Here is a 17,680-nt window from a genome sequence, read left to right as displayed (position 1 = left end):
TTCTTCTAGAAATTTCATTGTTTTGCTTTTAGATTTAAATCAACAATACACCAGAAATGGATTTTTGTGTATGATGTTAGGTAGAGACCAAGTTTTATCGTTTCCCGCTATGGATATTCAACAGATTTTGTAACATTTATTGGAAAGAATTTTTTTCCTCATTGCTATGCAATATAACATTTGTCATAAATCAAGTATCCATGTAAGTGTGGGTCTGCTACTAAGCTGTCTATTCTGTTTCATTGATAAATGTTTCTTGTCTTGTACCAGCACCATCTCTAATGATCAGAACTTTATAATGTCTTGATATTTGCTTGTATAAATCTTCTCCCTTTCCGTGTCCCCCTTTTACAAGGTTTTTCCTCTTCTGACTCATTTGTGTTTTTACATTAATTTTATATTCAGAATGTCAAGTCTCTCTCTCTCTCTCGCACACACACACACACACCACTGCTGGCATTTCTATTGGAATTTCATTAAATACATACAACTATTTAGAGAGAATTGAAATTGTTTTCAATATTGAGTCTTCCATATCATAGAACATGATATATCTTTTCATTTATTTGGGTCTTTTAAAATTACTCTTTTTTAAGATTTTATTTATTTATTTGAGAGAGAGAGAGAATGAGAGAGAGTACAAGTCGGGGGGAGGCAGAAGGAGAAGCAGAAGGAGAAGGAAGGAGAGTCTTAAGCAGACTCCAGGCTGAGCACAGAGCCTGATTCGGGGCTCCATCTCAAGACCCTGAGGTCACAATCTGAGCTGAAACCAAGAGTCGGGCACTTAGCTGACTGTGCCACCCAGGCACCCCAATTCTACTTCATTTTCCTTGTTATAATGGAGTTCAATGACTTTTTGCATATTGACATATAAACCTCGCATCCAACAACCTTCCTAACCTCATTTATTAATTTCTATAATTTATCTAAAGATTCATTTTGATTTGCTATATATACACACCATCAACAAATAATAATTTGGGGATGCCTGGGTGGCTCAGTCCGTTAAGTGTCTGTCTTCGGTTCAGGTCATGATCCCAGCGTCCTGGGATCAAGCCCAGCATCGGGCTCCTCGCTCAGTGGGGAGCCTGCTTCTCCCTCTGCCTGCCACTCCCCCTGTTTGTGCTCTCTCTCTCTATTCTCCCTTTCCTGATTCACCTGGCCCTACAAGGACAGAAAGTGGATTTAAACCTATACCTGCCCTTTCCCAAATAATACTTTAATACTGTTTTTAGGTGATGGATGTCAAAGAAAATTCATAAATATTACTATGAAAAATAAGGCAATTAGTATTCTGCCTATTAAGCAAACAAGAAATTGAAAAAAATGATATTGCAACCTTGTAAACATATGATATGATATATAAAAAAGAAAAATTCTTAGAAGATATGAGTAACAGAAAAATCACCATTATAACCTTCATGCTAAGAAGAGTCTAATAAAAAATATGAATTCAATAAAACAGGGAGATTAGAAAGCAACTAATTTAGATGAAAAATTGGAAAGAAACAATGTGATTACAAAACTAATTAATAATTGGAGACAGCAGGCCTAGAAAAGATACAGTTAAAGTTCAAATTACACACATAGGAAATAGGCTTGAGGTAATCACAATGAACATAGAAGAAAAATACAAATATGTAAATATTTACAGAGGATTGTTGACACACACACATATTCATATGTGTATTGTTCATGTACATATATATGAACATTTGCATATACATAAACATGTACCTATTTGTGAGTGTGGAGAGTGGGAGACAGAGATATAATGGTGAAAACAACAGGAAACTCACATTTTGAACAGAAAATATATCTAGAGGCATAAAAGAGTGACATTTCTTTTAAATAGAGAAGAATGAAATGTGCCAAATTTGAATATATAAAGAAAAACTTGCATTCAAACAGAAAAGAAAAAATACAAAACCATTAATAAGGAGACATATCCTGGTTGTTTTTCAAATTCAAAATTAAAGGAAATTATTTAGAAATCTAAATAGAAATAGAGATCTAAAGAAAAAAGATCAGCTACAAGAAGGGAAAAATAGAGTTAGCTTTATACTTTGACATAGCAACTTTCCATGCCAAAAAACACTGAACAATATCTCCCGTTTTGAGAAGAAGACAATTTGATCCATGAGTATTAGGCTTAGTCAAATTGTCGTTCAGGGTATAAATCAACAGACAGACATTCTAAAGATGAAATAACTCAGGGAAATACCACCCAGGGGTCCCTATTGAAAAACCACTTGGCAGGGGCGCCTGGGTGGCTCAGTTGGTTGAGCGACTGCCTTCGGCTCAGGTCATGATCCTGGAGTCCTGGGATCGAGTCCCACATCGGGCTCCCGGCTCGGCGGGGAGCCTGCTTCTCCCTCTGACCCTATCCCCTCTCATGCTGTTTCTCTCTCTCTCTCTCAAATAAATAAATAAAATCTTAAAAAAAAAAAAAAAGAAAAACCACTTGGCAAGAATAAGTCAGTTAAATAGATGAATCAAAATATATAACTCAGAAAAGAAGAAACCATGGTATAAAAGCTGAGTGTGAAACTAAGGTCCATTTTAAATATAGAACTTAAATAACAGATGTTGTGTTCATAGAACAAATCTAGATGTGATACATTTTGAAAAATCATTATACTTCTGTGGTGGGGAAGGAGAGAGGGATGAAAAATCCAAGAACTAGAGATCAGTCTTTTTGAGCAAGAGATCAATTAACACTAAAAGAATACATGTAATGAAAAGAAAAGAAGAATTATTTCAAACTTTATGTTCTTAATATTTTTTTTTACTTAACCTGAGATAAATCTTTTAGACAGTCTTATATTTTCTTGGTAAAATAATACATAGGTTTTTTTCAGCTTCACATCCATGTCTTCTTTTTCTATTAAATAAAAATTAAATCAAATGTGATATTTTCATCAAAATCCATAGCATGCTCCCATTTTTATGTTACTAATTTGGTTTTCATGTCTGCCTGTCAATGCTTGTGTAAGTTTGTAGAGATAAATGGTTGCAATATTGCTTACTAAATATTTGGAGTGGTTAGTATTTGTGGTAAGTTAGTGTCCATTTACTTTTTAACAGTTTTCTGTATTGTTTAATTTTTAAATTGTTTAATTTTTAATAATAAGCATTTGCACTTTATAAAAACAATGACCTTAAAATAATATAACCAAAAGTATTTGGTCACAAAGCCAAAATAATATAAAATTGCTAGCAATATGAAAAAAATACCTAAAAAAAAAAACCTCAGAATTTTACCGTAAGTCAAAACAGAAAAAACATACCATGTTATTTATATGGGAAGGTTAAATAACATTAAAGGTTAATTTTTCACAATTAACTCATGTAATTAATTAAGAAATCCCAATTAAGGAATCTCAATTTAACCCATTTGGAATTTGAGAAATTATTCTTCCTTTTTGTTAGAAGAATAAACAGGTGAGGGAAGCCAATAAATATCAGAAAAAGGAGTCTGTGAGAGAGAGAACACTTGGAATTATTTTTACTAAAAAATGAGCAAGGAAAAAATTATAAAGAAAAAATATTAGCAGTGTAGTAGTGATGTAGTAATAATTAGGCAGATCAGTGGAATAGTACTTATATTTGCTTAAAATTTTTTTAAATGCTATTTTGCAAATCAATGAGAAACATGGATTTAGTGTTCAGATATGTGAGGCTTTTGGAAAAATATAACCAAATTTTTTACAACATATAGGCAAGATACAGTCAACATAGATTAAAGAATTTAAAATTTTAAATAAAGTCATTAAAGAACTATAAGAAATTGATTTGGATATAATTCCGTTGTGTGAAATGGCATTCTCAAATAATAGTAGCAATCATAAAGTGTAAGTATTCTGTTTTTCAAGAAGTACCAGAAGACTTTATGTCAAAATGGACTTGAATTTATTTCTCAACTTTAAACATACAAGTAATGGATAATATTTTTAGAACATTAGAAATATAGAACTTTATTCAAAGAGTAAGGTTTACAATTCTAGAATAGAATAGAAACACAAAATGTTACACAGGAACTCAAGCCAAGAGTTTCTAGGACTCAAGCCAAGAGCATCTAGGACTCTAGAAGTGACTGTAAGTTTGACTCTATATGTGTAGGGAAAGCAGAGAGAGGTTTATTGCTTGAAAATCTCCCTGAATGCTGCTGTGGGGAAGGAAACAAAGAAATCCTCTTATTACCTGAGACATGCCATCCTTTGGTTCTGCCCTCAAGATTTCTGGGACCAGGTGGAGATAGGCAAAACTACTACCAAAGAGAAGAAACTTGTGGAGGAAGAGAGAAATAGTCACACCCAATGAACTTACAAATATGTCATAGCGCTAGAGGGAGAACTATATTAAGAAGCACATCCATCAAATTTAATAATCAAAATATAAATTCAATTCTGATGAAATGTAAACAATAAAATACTTTCAAAATAATTCTTATGTTTGGAGTCATTATTCATTAGAAAGTTAAGAAGAAAAAAGTGAAATAGGTGAAAACAGGTAGATATGTATTAAGAAGATGGACATAAAAAAGAACCAATTAGAATTCCTAGATCTGGGCACATGGCTGGCTCAGTCTGTAGAATGTGCGACTCTTGATCTCAGGGTTATGAGTTTGAACCCCATGTTGGGTGTGGAGTCTACTTAAAAAAAAACAAAAATTCCTATATCTGAAAAAACAAAAAAAGTACTTACCAAAATTATCAAAATATTGAATATATAGGATAAATTCTAAACTCAACAGAGCTGCAGAGAGAACTAGTGAATTGGGAAAATATGCCTAAGGATTTTATGGTCAAAGGCAGTACAAAAAGATAATGACCAAATATATGAAAAAGAAGCTAAGATACAGAATAGAGATATAAACAAACACAAATCAAATTATAGGGAAGTAATATTTGAAGACATAATAGCTAAGGATTTTCCAGGTCAGATGAGAGACATATTATCAGATGGGCTCTCTCATTCAGTCCAGCATGTGCCAGTGATGTATTTCTATTCCTGAGGCAATAGAAATTTAGGATGTTCTTCTTATTGGTCTAATGGAATAAAAATTACAAAGGACACAATACGTAATTCACAGAAGAGACACTAGCCAATAAAACAATAAAAATTATGTCCAACATCACTAGTAATCAGGGAAGTAAAAATTAACATATAAATTAGCAACTATTTTACTCTTACAGATTGCATTGGTACTTCAGGAAGGAAACTACATCTGGTGAAGATCTAAGATAAAAAGAGAGAAAGATTTACTATTGATAGGCATTTGTGCTTTCCCCTATATCCCCATTATCATAATTAAAACCACAAAAATGGGTGTGTTCCCCCAAGGAAGAATATTTGTTGGGACATAGGCAAAGGATCAAGGACTAAATTTTATGTGCCACTTGCAGATAGGGGAAGGACAAAGGCTAAGAAGCAAACAAGTTATTGACAGAGAGAGGAGGAAAAGAATAAAAGCTTAGAGTTTCTAGAAAGATATTGTGGTCATTATTAAGTTCCCAGATGACAAGGAGAATGGATCGTGAGGAAATGTTATTGAATGTGATAACTAGATTTTTGGAAACTTCAGAAAACAATTTGACCGATTTGTTGGAAGTAGAAGTCAGATTCTAGAAATCTGTGGGTTGATGAAGAAGCAAATGTAGTAGTAAGTTTCACTCACTTAAGAAATCTGACCAGTTTATGAGTTGCTTGGGACAGAGATTGTTTTATTAATCTATGAATTTGCAGTTCTTAGCCATTTCCTGGCATATAGCAAACCCTCAGTCATATGTTATGAACTATTAATCAGAGAAAGACAAAGTGGGACTGTCTATATATACTTTTTTTTCCCCTATAACTTTTTTCCCTATTCCTCAGCCTCCTCCAGTAGAGCTATCTGCCCAACAATCCCTCCATACAAAGCTTTTGCTAAGACTTCCAGTGACTTTCAGATCTTTATATTATCTCTCTTTATCTTAACTTTTCGGCAGTTTGCAAACTTTTTAAATACTCACTTCTGATACAACCTCTTTTTTTGGTTTTCAAGGTACAACACTCCTAGTTTTCCTCCTCTGACTATTCCTGTTTCCTTCACACATCCAAACTCCTTTTCTAAACTGTTAGAGCTCCTCGAAACCTGAGGTTATAACTAAATGCAACTAACTCAAAAATTTATGTCTTCTGTGTGAACATTTATTTACTCTGCATTCCAGATATATCAACCCTTTATCTGATATCTATTTTGGGGTCATTTAAAGGAACTTCAAAAACATATTTAAACTTTGAGCTTTAGCTCAATACAGTGTTAGTCTTCCAGAAGTCCTTAGCCCAATAAATGGCATAGTCATACCAATGCAGTTAAGTAAGACAGCAGCCTGGATACATCCTTGGCTCCTTCTTCTCCATCACTACCCATGTACATCCAATCTCAAGCCCTTTGAATTTACCTCCTAAATATCTCTCTATTACTTCCACTTCACTCCAAGTTCACCAAATCCTTCTAGGACCAAGCTAAATCATCTCTCAATTTAGACTGCTGCATAGAACCCCCTAATTGTCCTGCCTTTATCCCATCTGTCACACTCTCTAATTCATTCTTCACATTGTAATCACTGTGATTTTTCTTGCCCCAAATACAAATCTAATCACCTTATCTCCACATAATGTTTCAACGGCTTCCTTGATTCATGTGTTAAAAATTGAACAAACAAAATTTAAGAGGTTTATAAGAAATTGAACTGAACCAACCCTTGCTCACCTTTGTGGCCTCTCTCTGTTCAAGTCTCATCTGCTTTCTGTCCATTCTCTATATTCTCACACTTGCCCACATATGTTCATGTGTGGAAGAGTTCTTCCTGATAGATTTTTGTCTTTTGTTCAACCATCCATGACATCTCTTCCATAAGCTCTCACTTCAACTTTTATTTCCCATTATATAGGGGCTTACAGTACCAAACTCTTGATTAAGGTGAGCACCACTGTAACATTGCATTGGTTTGTGTAATTATTTAATTAATCTGGTTGTTCAATTAGACTGTACACTCTGTGAGGGCAGAAACAGCACTTATTTGTTCACAACTGTGTTCAGTACCTGGTACAAAGTATATACTCTGTAAATGTTCATTAAGTAAACGTGACAAATCTGGCTAGAGGTTTATTGATTTTATTAATTTTTTCAAAGAACCAGCTCCTGGTTTCATTGATCTGTTCTATTGTTTTGTAGTTTCTATATCATTTATTTCTGCTCTAATCTTTATTATTTCCTTCCTTCTGTTGGCTTAGGTTTTTTTGTTTGTTTGTTTGTTTGTTTGTTTTTTTCTAGATCTTCTAGTTGTAAGGTTAGATTATTCATTTGAGATTTTTCTTTCTTCTTGAGGTAGGCCTGTATTGCTATATACTTCCCTCTTAGGATCAGTTTTGCTGCATCCCAGAGGTTCTGGATGGTTGTGCTTTCATTTTCATTTGTTTCTATGTATTGTTTTATTTCTTCTTTCATTTCCTGTTGGACCCATTCATTGTTTAGTAGCATGTTGTTTAACCTCCATGTATTTGTGTTCTTTCCAGATTTTTTATTGTGGTTGACTTTGAGTTTCATAGTGTTGTGGTCAGAAAAGGTGCATGGTATGATTTCAATTTTTTTGTATTTGTTGAGGCCTCTTTTGTGACTTAATATGTGATCTATTCTGGAGAATGTTCCATGTGCACTTGAAAATAATGTGTATTTTGCTGTTTTAGGATGAAATGTTCTAAATACATTTGTTAAGTCCATCTAGTCCACTGTGTCATTCAAAGCCATTGTTTCCTTGTTGGTTTTCTGTTTAGGTGATCTGCTCTTTGATGTAAGTGGGGTGTTAAACTTCCCTACTATTATTGTGTTAATGTCAATTAGTTCCTTTATTTTTTGGTTACGTGTTTTATATATTTAGGTGTTCCTACGTTGGGTGCATCATATTTACAATTGTTGTATCTTCTTGTTGGATTGTTCCCTTTGTGATTATATAATGCTATTCTTTTCCCCTTTTTACAGTGCTTGTTTTAAAGTCTAGTTTGTTCAATATAAGTATTGCTACTCCAGCTTTTTTTTTTTTTTTTTTGGCATCCATTTTTGTGATGTTTTTCCACCACATCACTTTCAATCTGCAGGTGTCTTTAGGTCTAAAATGAGTCTCTTTTAGGCAGCATAAAAATGGGTCTTTTTTTTAACCCATTCTGACACCCTACATCTTTTGATTGGAGTGTTTAGTCCATTTATATTCGAAACAATTACTGAGAGACATGTACCTATTGCCTTGTTGTCACTTTTTGGTCTCTCCTTTGCTCTCAGAGATTCCCCTTAAATATTTCTTACAGGGCTGGTTTAGTGGTCAAAAACAACATTAATTTTTGTTTATCTGGAAAACTCTATCTCCCCTTCTATTCTGAATGATAGCCTTGCTAGATAGAGTATTCTTGGCTGCAGATTTTTCCCATTCAGTACTCTGGGAATATATCATGCCACTTCTTTCTGACTTGCCGAATTTCTGTTGAGAAATCTCCCGCTAACCTTATGGGCTTTCCCTTGTAAGTTAAGGACTTCTTTTTGTCTTGCTGCTTTTAAGGTTTTTCTTTATATTTTGCAAATTTAATTACAATATGTTTTGGTGTTGGCCTGCTTTATTTGATTTTGATGGGAGTTCTCTGTGCCTGCTGGAACAGGATGTTGGCTTCCTTCTCCAGTTCAGGGAAGTTGTCAGCTATTATTTCTTGAAATAAATTTTCTGCCCCCTTTTCTCCCTCTTTTTCTTCTGGGACTCCTATAATATGAATGTTATGTTTGATGGAATCACAGAGTTGTTTAAGTCTATTCTTGTGTTGCATAACTCTCTTTTCTCTCTTTTGTTCAGCTTCATTATTTTCCATTATTTTGTTACTAGATCACTAATTTGTTCCTCTGCTTCTTCCAACCTGCTGTTCGTTGCATGAAGCCTGTTTCCAATATCATTTATTGCATTCTTCATCTTTGATTTATTCCTTTTTAACTCTTTTATCTCTGATTTATTCTTTTTTAACTCTTTTATCTCTGTGGTAAGGGTCTCACTAATGTCTTCTTTCCTCAAGCCCAATGAGTATCCTTATGATCAATGTTTTAAATTCTCCATCATGCATGTTACTTATATCTGTTTCAATTAGAACTCTGGCTGTAGCCTTATTTTATTCTTTCATTTAGTATAAATTCCTCTGTCTTGGCATTTTGTCTAAGTTTCAGCCTTCTTCTATATGTTAGAAAAGCCAGTTATGTCTCCTGCTCCTAAAAGTAATGGTCTTATGAAGAAGAGATCATGTAGTAATAAAATTGATAAACTTCAAACCAGAATCTTCAAAAAGAAAAGAGAAAGGATCCAAATAAATAAAATCACAAATGAGAGAGGAGGAATCACAGCTACTACCACAGAAATACAAAAGATTATAAGAGAATATTATAAAAACAAATTGGACAACCTGGAAGAAATGGACAAATTTCTAGAAACATATAAACTACCACAACTGAAATAGCAAGAAATAGAAAACTTGAACAGACTAATAACCAGCAAAGACATTGAATAAGTAATCAGAAAACTCCCAAGAAACAAAAATCCAATGCCAGATGGCTTCCAAGGAGAATTCTACCAAACAATTAAAGAAGAGTTAATACCTATCCTTCTCAAACAATTACAAAAAATAGAAGAGGAGGGAAAGCTTGGATCAGGGTTAACGTGATACCAAAGCCAGATAAAGACTCCACTAAAAAAAAGAGAATTACTTCCAAGGCAGTCCTAAGAGGGAAGTATATTGCAGTACAGACCGTTCTCAAGAAAAAAAAAAAAGTCTCAAATACACAGCCTAACATTAAACCTAAAGGAGCTGGGGGGAAAAAAAAAAAAAAAAAAAAAAACCAGCAAATAAAGCCTACATCCAGCAGGAGAAGAGAAATAATAAAGATCAGAGCAGAAATCAATGAAATAGAAACCAAAAGAACAGTAGAACAGATCAATGAAACTAGGAGCTGGTTCTTTGAAAGAATTAATAAGATCAGCAAACCCCTAGCCACTTATCAAAAAGAAAGCAGAAAGGACCCAAATAAATAAAATCATGAATGAAAGAAGAGAGATCACAACCAACACCACAGAAATACAAACAATTATAAGAACATATTATGAGCAACAATATGCTGACAAATTAGGCAATCTGGAGGAAATGGATGCATTCCTGGAAACATATAAACTACCAAAACTGAACCAGGAAGAAATAGAAAACCTGAACAGATCCATAACCAACAAGGAAATTGGAGCAGTAATAAAAAATCTCCCAACAGAAAAGAGTCCAGGGCTGGATGCTTCCCAGGGGAATTCTACCAAACATTTAAAGAAGAATTAATACCTATTCTTCTGAAGCTGTTTCAAAGAATAGAAATGGAAGGAAAACTTCCAAACTCATTTTATGAGGCCAGCATTACCTAGATCCCAAAACCAGACAAAGACCCCAACAAAAAAGAGAACTACAGACCAATATCCCTGGTGAACATGGATGCAAAAATTTTCACCAAAATACTAGCCAATAGGATCCAACAGTACATTAAAAGGATTATTCACCACAACCAAGTGGGATTTATTTCTGGGCTGCAAGGTTGGTTCAACATCCGCAAATCAATGTGACACAATACATTAATAAAGGAAAGAACAAGAACCATATGATCCTCTCAATAGATGCAGAAAAAGCATTTAACAAAGTACAGCATTCTTTCTTGATTAAAACTCTTCCCAGTGTAGGGATAGAGGGTACATACCTCAATATCATAAAAGCCATCTATGAAAAACTCACAGCAAATATCATACTCAATGGGGATAAACTGAGAGTTTTTTCCCTAAGATCAGGAACACAGCAGGGATGTCCATTATCACCACTGCTGTTCAACATAGTACTAGAAGTCCTAGCCACAGCCATCAGACAACAAAAAGAAATAAAAGGCATCCGAATTGGCAAAGAAGAAGTGAAACTCTCACTCTTTGCAGATGATATGATACTCTATGTGGAAAACCCAAAAGACTCCACCCCAAAACTGCTAGAACTCATACAGGTATTCATCAAAGTGACAGGATATAAAATCAATGCAAAGAAATCAGTTGCATTTCTATGCACTAACAGTGAGACAGAAGACAGAGAAATTAAGGAGTTAATCCCATTTACAATTGCACCAAAAATCATAAGATACCTAGGAATAAGCCTAACCAAAGAGGCAAAGGATCTGTACTCAGAAAACTATAGAACGCTCATGAAAGAAATTGAGGAAGACACAGGAAATGAAAAAACTTTTCATGCTCATGGAAGAACAAATATTGTTAAAACGTCTATGCTACCTACAGCAATCTATACATTCAATGCAATCCTTATCAAAATACCACCAACTTTTTCACAGAACTGGAACAAATAATCCTAAAATTTTTATGGAACCAGAAAAGACCCCAAATAGCCAAATGAATGTTGAAAAAGAAAACCAAAGCTGGTGGTATCACAATTTCAGACTTCAAGCTCTATTACAAAGCTGTCATCATCAAGACAGTATGGTACTGGCACAAAAACAGACACATAGATCAATGGGACAGAATAGAGAACCCAGAAATGGGCCCTCAACTCTATGGTCAACTAATCTTCTACAAAGCAGGAAAGAATATCCAATGGAAAAAAGACATTCTCTTCAACAAATGGTGTTGGGAAAGTTGGATAACCACATGTAAAAGAATGAAACTGGACCATTTCCTTACACCATACATAAAAATAGATTCAAATGGATAAAAGTCCTAAATATGAGACAGGAATCCATCAAAATCCTAGAGGAGAACATGGGTAGCAACCTCTGTGACCTCGACCACAGCAACTTTTTGCTAGACATGTCTCCAAAGGCAAGGGAAACAAAGGCAAAAATGAAGTATTAGGACTTCATCAAGAGAAAAAGCTTTTGCATAGCAAAGGAAACAATCGACAAAATGAAAAGACAACCTACAGAATGGGAGAAGATATTTGCAAATGTCTTATCAGATAAAGGGTAGTATCCAAAATCTATAAAGAACTTATCAAACTCAACACCCAAAGAACAAATAATCCAGTCAAGAAATGGGCAGAAGACATGAACAGAAATTTCTGCAAAGAAGACATACAAATGGCCAACAGACACATGAAAAAGCGCTTGACATCACTCGGCATCAGGGAAATACAAATCAAAATCACAATGGGATACCACCACACACCAGTCAGAATGACTAAAATTAATAACTCAGGAAATGACACATGTTGGCAATGATGCAGAGAAAGGGGAACCCTCTTACACTCTTGGTGGAAATGCAAGCTGGTGCAGCCACTCTGGAAAACAGTATGGAGGTTCCTCAAAAAGTTGAAAATAGAGCTACCCTACAACCTAGCAATTGCACTACTGGGCATTAACCCCAAAGATACAAATGTAGTGATCTGAAGGGACACCTGCACCCCAGTGTTTATAGCAGCAATGTCCACAGTAGCCAAACTATGGAAAAAGCCCAAATATCTATCGACAGATGAACGGATAAAGAAGATGTGGTATATATATATATATAATGGAATAGTACTCAGCCATCAAAAAAATGAAATCTTGCCATTTGCAGTGACAAGGATGGAACTAGAGGGTATTATGCTAAGTGAAATAAGTCAATCAGAGAAAGTCATCATATGATCTCACTCATATGTGGAATTTAAGAAACAAAACAGGATCATAGGAGAAGAAAGGAAAAAATAAAACAAAACAAAATCAGAGAGGGAGACAAACCATAAGAGACTCTTAATCAGAGGAAGCAATCTGAGGGTTGCTGGAGGGGAGGGCGGTCTGGGGATGGGGTAACTGGGTGACTAAGGAGGGCATGTGATGTAATGATCACTGGGTATTACATAAGACTGATGAATCACTGACCTCTACCTCTGAAACTAATAACACATTATATGTTAATTAACTGAATTTAAGTAAAAAAATTTTAAAAAAGAACCATATGATCATTTCAATAGATGCAGAAAAAGCATTTGACAAAATACAACAATTCATGATAAAAACCCTCAACAAAGTAGGTTTAGAGGGAACATACCTCAATATAAGAAAGGCCATATATGAAAAAACCCACAGCTACCATAATACTCAATGGGGAAAAACTGAGAGCTTTTCTTCTAAGAACAAGACAAGGATGTCTACTCTCACTACTTTTATTTAACATAGTACTAGAAGTCCTAGCCACAGCAATCAGACAACAAAAGTAAATAAAATGCATTCAAATTGGTGAGGAAGAAGTAAAACTCACTATTTGCAGATGACATGATACTCTATGTGGAAAACTGGAAAGACTTCACCAAAAACTGGAAAGACTTCACCAAAAACCTGATACACAAATTGAGTAAAGTTGAAGGATACAAAATCAGCATACAGAAATCTGTTGCATTTCTATATAATAATGAAGCAGCGAAAATAAGGAATCTATCCCATTTATAGTCATACCCAAAACAATAAGATACCTAGGAATAAACCTAACCAAACAGGTAAAAGACTTGTACTCTGAAAACTATAGAACACTGATGAAAAAAAATTGAAGATGATACAGAAGTGTAAAAGCATTCCATGCTCATGGGTTGGAAGAAAAATATTGTCAAAATGTATATACTACCCAAAACAATCTACATATTTCATGCAATCCCTATCAAAATACCACCAGTGTTTTTCACAGAGCTAGAAAAATCCTGAAATTTGTATGGAACCACAAAGACCCTGAAGAGCCAAAGCAACCATGAAAAAGAAAAACAAAGCTGGAGGCATCACAATTCCAGACTTCAAATACATACATACCAATGTATACACACACACACACATACAAATACATATATATACACACACACACACATATATAGTGGTGATCAAGACAGTATGGTACTGGTACAAAAACAGATACATAGATCAATGGAACAGAATAGAAAACCCAGAAATGAAGCTACAAGTATATGGTTAATTAATCTTTGACAGTGCAGGAAAGCATATCCAACGGAAAAAAAGACAGTCTGTTCAACAAATGGTATTGGGAAAACTGGACAGCTACATGCAAAAGAATGAAACTGAACATTTTTTATACCATACACAAAAATAAACTCAAAATGGATTAAAGACCTAAATGTGAGACCTGAAACCACAAAAATCCTAGAAGAGAACACAGGTAGTAATTTATCTGACCCTGGCTGTAGCAACATTTTTCTAGATAGGTCTCTGGAGGCAAAGGAAATAAAAGCAAAAATAAACTCCTGGGACTACACCAAAATAAAAAGCTTCTGCACAACAAAGGAAACAATCAACAAGACTAAAAGGCAACCTATGGAATGGGAGAAGATATTTGCAAATGATACATCTGATAAAGGGTTAATATCCAAAATACATAAAGAACATATAAAACTCAACACTCCAAAAAAGAATAATCCAATTAAAAAATGGACAGAAGACATGAATGGACATTTTTCCAAAGAAGACATCCAGAGGGCCAACAGACACATGAAAAGATAACTCAACATTATTGATCATCAGAGAAATACAAATCAAAACTATAATGAGATATCACCTCAAATCTGTCAGAATGACTGAAATAAAAAATGCAACAAACAACAAGTGTTGGCAAGGATGTGGAGAAAAGGAACCTTCTTACACTGCTGGTGGGAATGAAAACTGGTGCAGCCAATCTGGAAAAGAGTATGGAGGTTCCTTAGAAAGTTGAAAATAGAACTACCCTATGGTCCAGCAATTGCATTTCTCAGTATTTACCCAAAGAATACAAAAATACTAATTCACAAGGATACATACAGCCCGATATTTATAGCAGCATTATCTACAATAGCTAAATTCTGGGAACAGCCCAAGTATCCATATTGACTGATGAATGGACAAAGAAGTGTAGTATATATACAATAGAATATTACTCAACCATAAAAAAGGATGAAATCTTGCCATTTTCAACAACATGGAAGGACCTGGAGAGTATTATGCTAAGTGAAATAAGTCAGAGAAAGACAAATACCATATGATATCACTCATATGTGGAATTTAAGAAACAAAACAAACAAGTAAAGGGGGTGAAAAAGAGAGAGGCAAACCAAGAAACAGACTCTTAAATACAGAGTATAAACTGATAGTTACCAGAGTGGAGGTGGGTGGGGGGATGGGTGAAATAGGTGTTGGGGATTAAGGAGTGCCCTTGTTGTGATGAGCACTGGGTGTTGTGTGGAAGTGTTGAATCACTATACTGTACAAGAGAACTATTATTACCCTGTATGTTAACTAACTAAAATTTAAATAAATACTTAAGAAAAAGAAAAATAAACATGAAATTTGCTAAATTCAATAAAAGTTGCTTAAAAATCAGCAGGACATGTGCAGGATCAGTCAATATGTGACAGGCATACACAAATCAGAAGAAAGACAAAGAAATTACAAGAAAAGGAGATGTTAAAGACGACAGAGTCAGGGAACACAGAAGGAAAGAATGCATGAACCTTACAAAGGAAACACAATGCTGAGCACATTGTATTAACTCAATGACTATTTGAAGACTGAACGAATGTTAGCACTGGAAACTAATCATACATTTTTCTTTGGAGATAAAGATGAAAGAATAATTATAAAGACCGTTTTGAGTTTGAAGTTCAACTAATTCCCTTAGTTTATAATTTTTTAGAAGTAAAATGTTCCTTGCTGTCTGAATTGCAGAGCCTCCCTCTGCTTCAAGTCAAAACTGCTGTCCTTGCAGCTACTTGCATTGTAAATTGCTAGCATCTTATCAAGTGTTCCAAAAGGAACACTATAAATTTACTTTCTTGTTCTGGGCTCTTAGCAACATGCTCCACTTTCCCGAACTAAGCATTTCATCTTATTTAGCTTATCCCAGCTTCTCTCTATTCTTATTCCCTTAACTTCTATTACATTAAACCAATTGACAGTTCTGACTCCCCAACTTGATAATCAGGACTTTTATTCTCCCATTTGTAGATTGTCACTATCCCACTATGTCCACCCATCACATTTCCATGTTATTCTTCCTCTCAATCATTAGCAAACCCAAGAGCTGCATTGCACCTTGATTACAGTATAATTTCTTTAGTCTCATCCAAATTAGACATGTCCCTTAATCTGAAATGACTCTGGAAAAGGAAATTTTTATCTCCTTCAAATTCATACTCTCTTGGCTAGCCTCAAGGCAAATTAATAGAGCTAGGTCAGGATATACACGCTGCCCTTCTTGATACTAAATAACTTGTACAAAGAGCACACAACTTCTGGCTATTTCCTAGGCAGGATTCCTTAGGGTTAAGTCACATTAAACATTCAAATTCTCCCATAACATAAGCTGAAAAAAAAAAAAAAAAAGATAAAGAAGTAAATGGAAAGCATCTTTTCCTTCATATCAATACTATTTCTTATTTTTTTTCTTTGAATAATCTAGCATACAGGTCTCTGGAAATAAAATGCCTGAGACAGAAAATATCTACCAAGTGTCATACTGATAGCCAGTTGCCAAGGACAGTGAGGAGAGTGGAATGATCTCACCCCATCAATGATCCTAAACATATAGACTCCAGCCTGAAATACCAATGAAATTCTTTAGAGCACATATAAGGAGATGTAAATATTATAAATCTTCCTTTCCCAATGGGCTCCCATAAATGCAAACTGAGATTTTACCTCTCCTCATCAGATCACAATGAATTTCTAGCTCTCTGGTAATTTATGAGTTTCACTTCTTCCAAAAATAATTAGTTTACCATGTTAATAATTTTAAAAATCCATTATGTGTAGACTGAATATACTTCTTAGTTTACCCAGGACAGTACCAGTTTAAGATTCTTGTTTCTAGTGTAATTATTAAGTATCTTCTATTCTCAAAAGGTTGCATAATAAATTGTATGGTCACCTAATTATACGATTTTGATGACTATCACTAAATGTTCCAAAGTAACTTACAGGAAGAGTGCTCCACAAACCATATGTTTAAAAATGTAATATTTACCTATCTGAAGGCATACAATGTGTTTGTCTATTCAAAGAGCACTTTTTCAAAGAAAAAAAAAAAAAACCTCTCAGCAGAGGCCCTGGGTATGAATATTTAGAATCCATGATTAGATTCCTTTGAAAATGTCACATTAGTTATTACCATTGCACTGTGCAAATTGCATTCATCTCCCTAGTGGTCATGAAACAAGAGGAACAATAGTTTATCATCCACTTTACAAACAGATGTAGTACCCAGCTAACAATTTCCTGGGGAATCTTCTTACATACTTGGTGTGGAAAGAACTGACACGCGTCAAACCTTGTCACCTCTCTGTGTTTGAGTACAAAGTGTAGCAAACTAAATCTTTGGTTTTTCTGGGGACAAATAAATATCACATTGGTGGATTAATGGAAAGACATTTAACTTCCAGTTTGCAAGAAAAAATATATCTGTAGCAAATCCTACCACAATGGTATTTGAACCATATGTTAATGGCTGGAAACATTTGCAACACTGTAACTAGTTCTAAAAACCCTGCTGGTTTTAAGCACTGATGGGAAACAGCATGTAAGCTCCAGGGAGAACTGTTCTTTGACAAATATCACCTCCCCCTTGCTCACTCTCTCCCC

The sequence above is a fragment of the Halichoerus grypus genome, chromosome 9, assembly GCF_964656455.1.
Source record: "Halichoerus grypus chromosome 9, mHalGry1.hap1.1, whole genome shotgun sequence".
NCBI lineage: Eukaryota > Metazoa > Chordata > Mammalia > Carnivora > Phocidae > Halichoerus > Halichoerus grypus.
The sequence above is the reverse complement of the archived record's forward strand: the minus strand, read 5'-3'. Positions refer to the sequence as shown.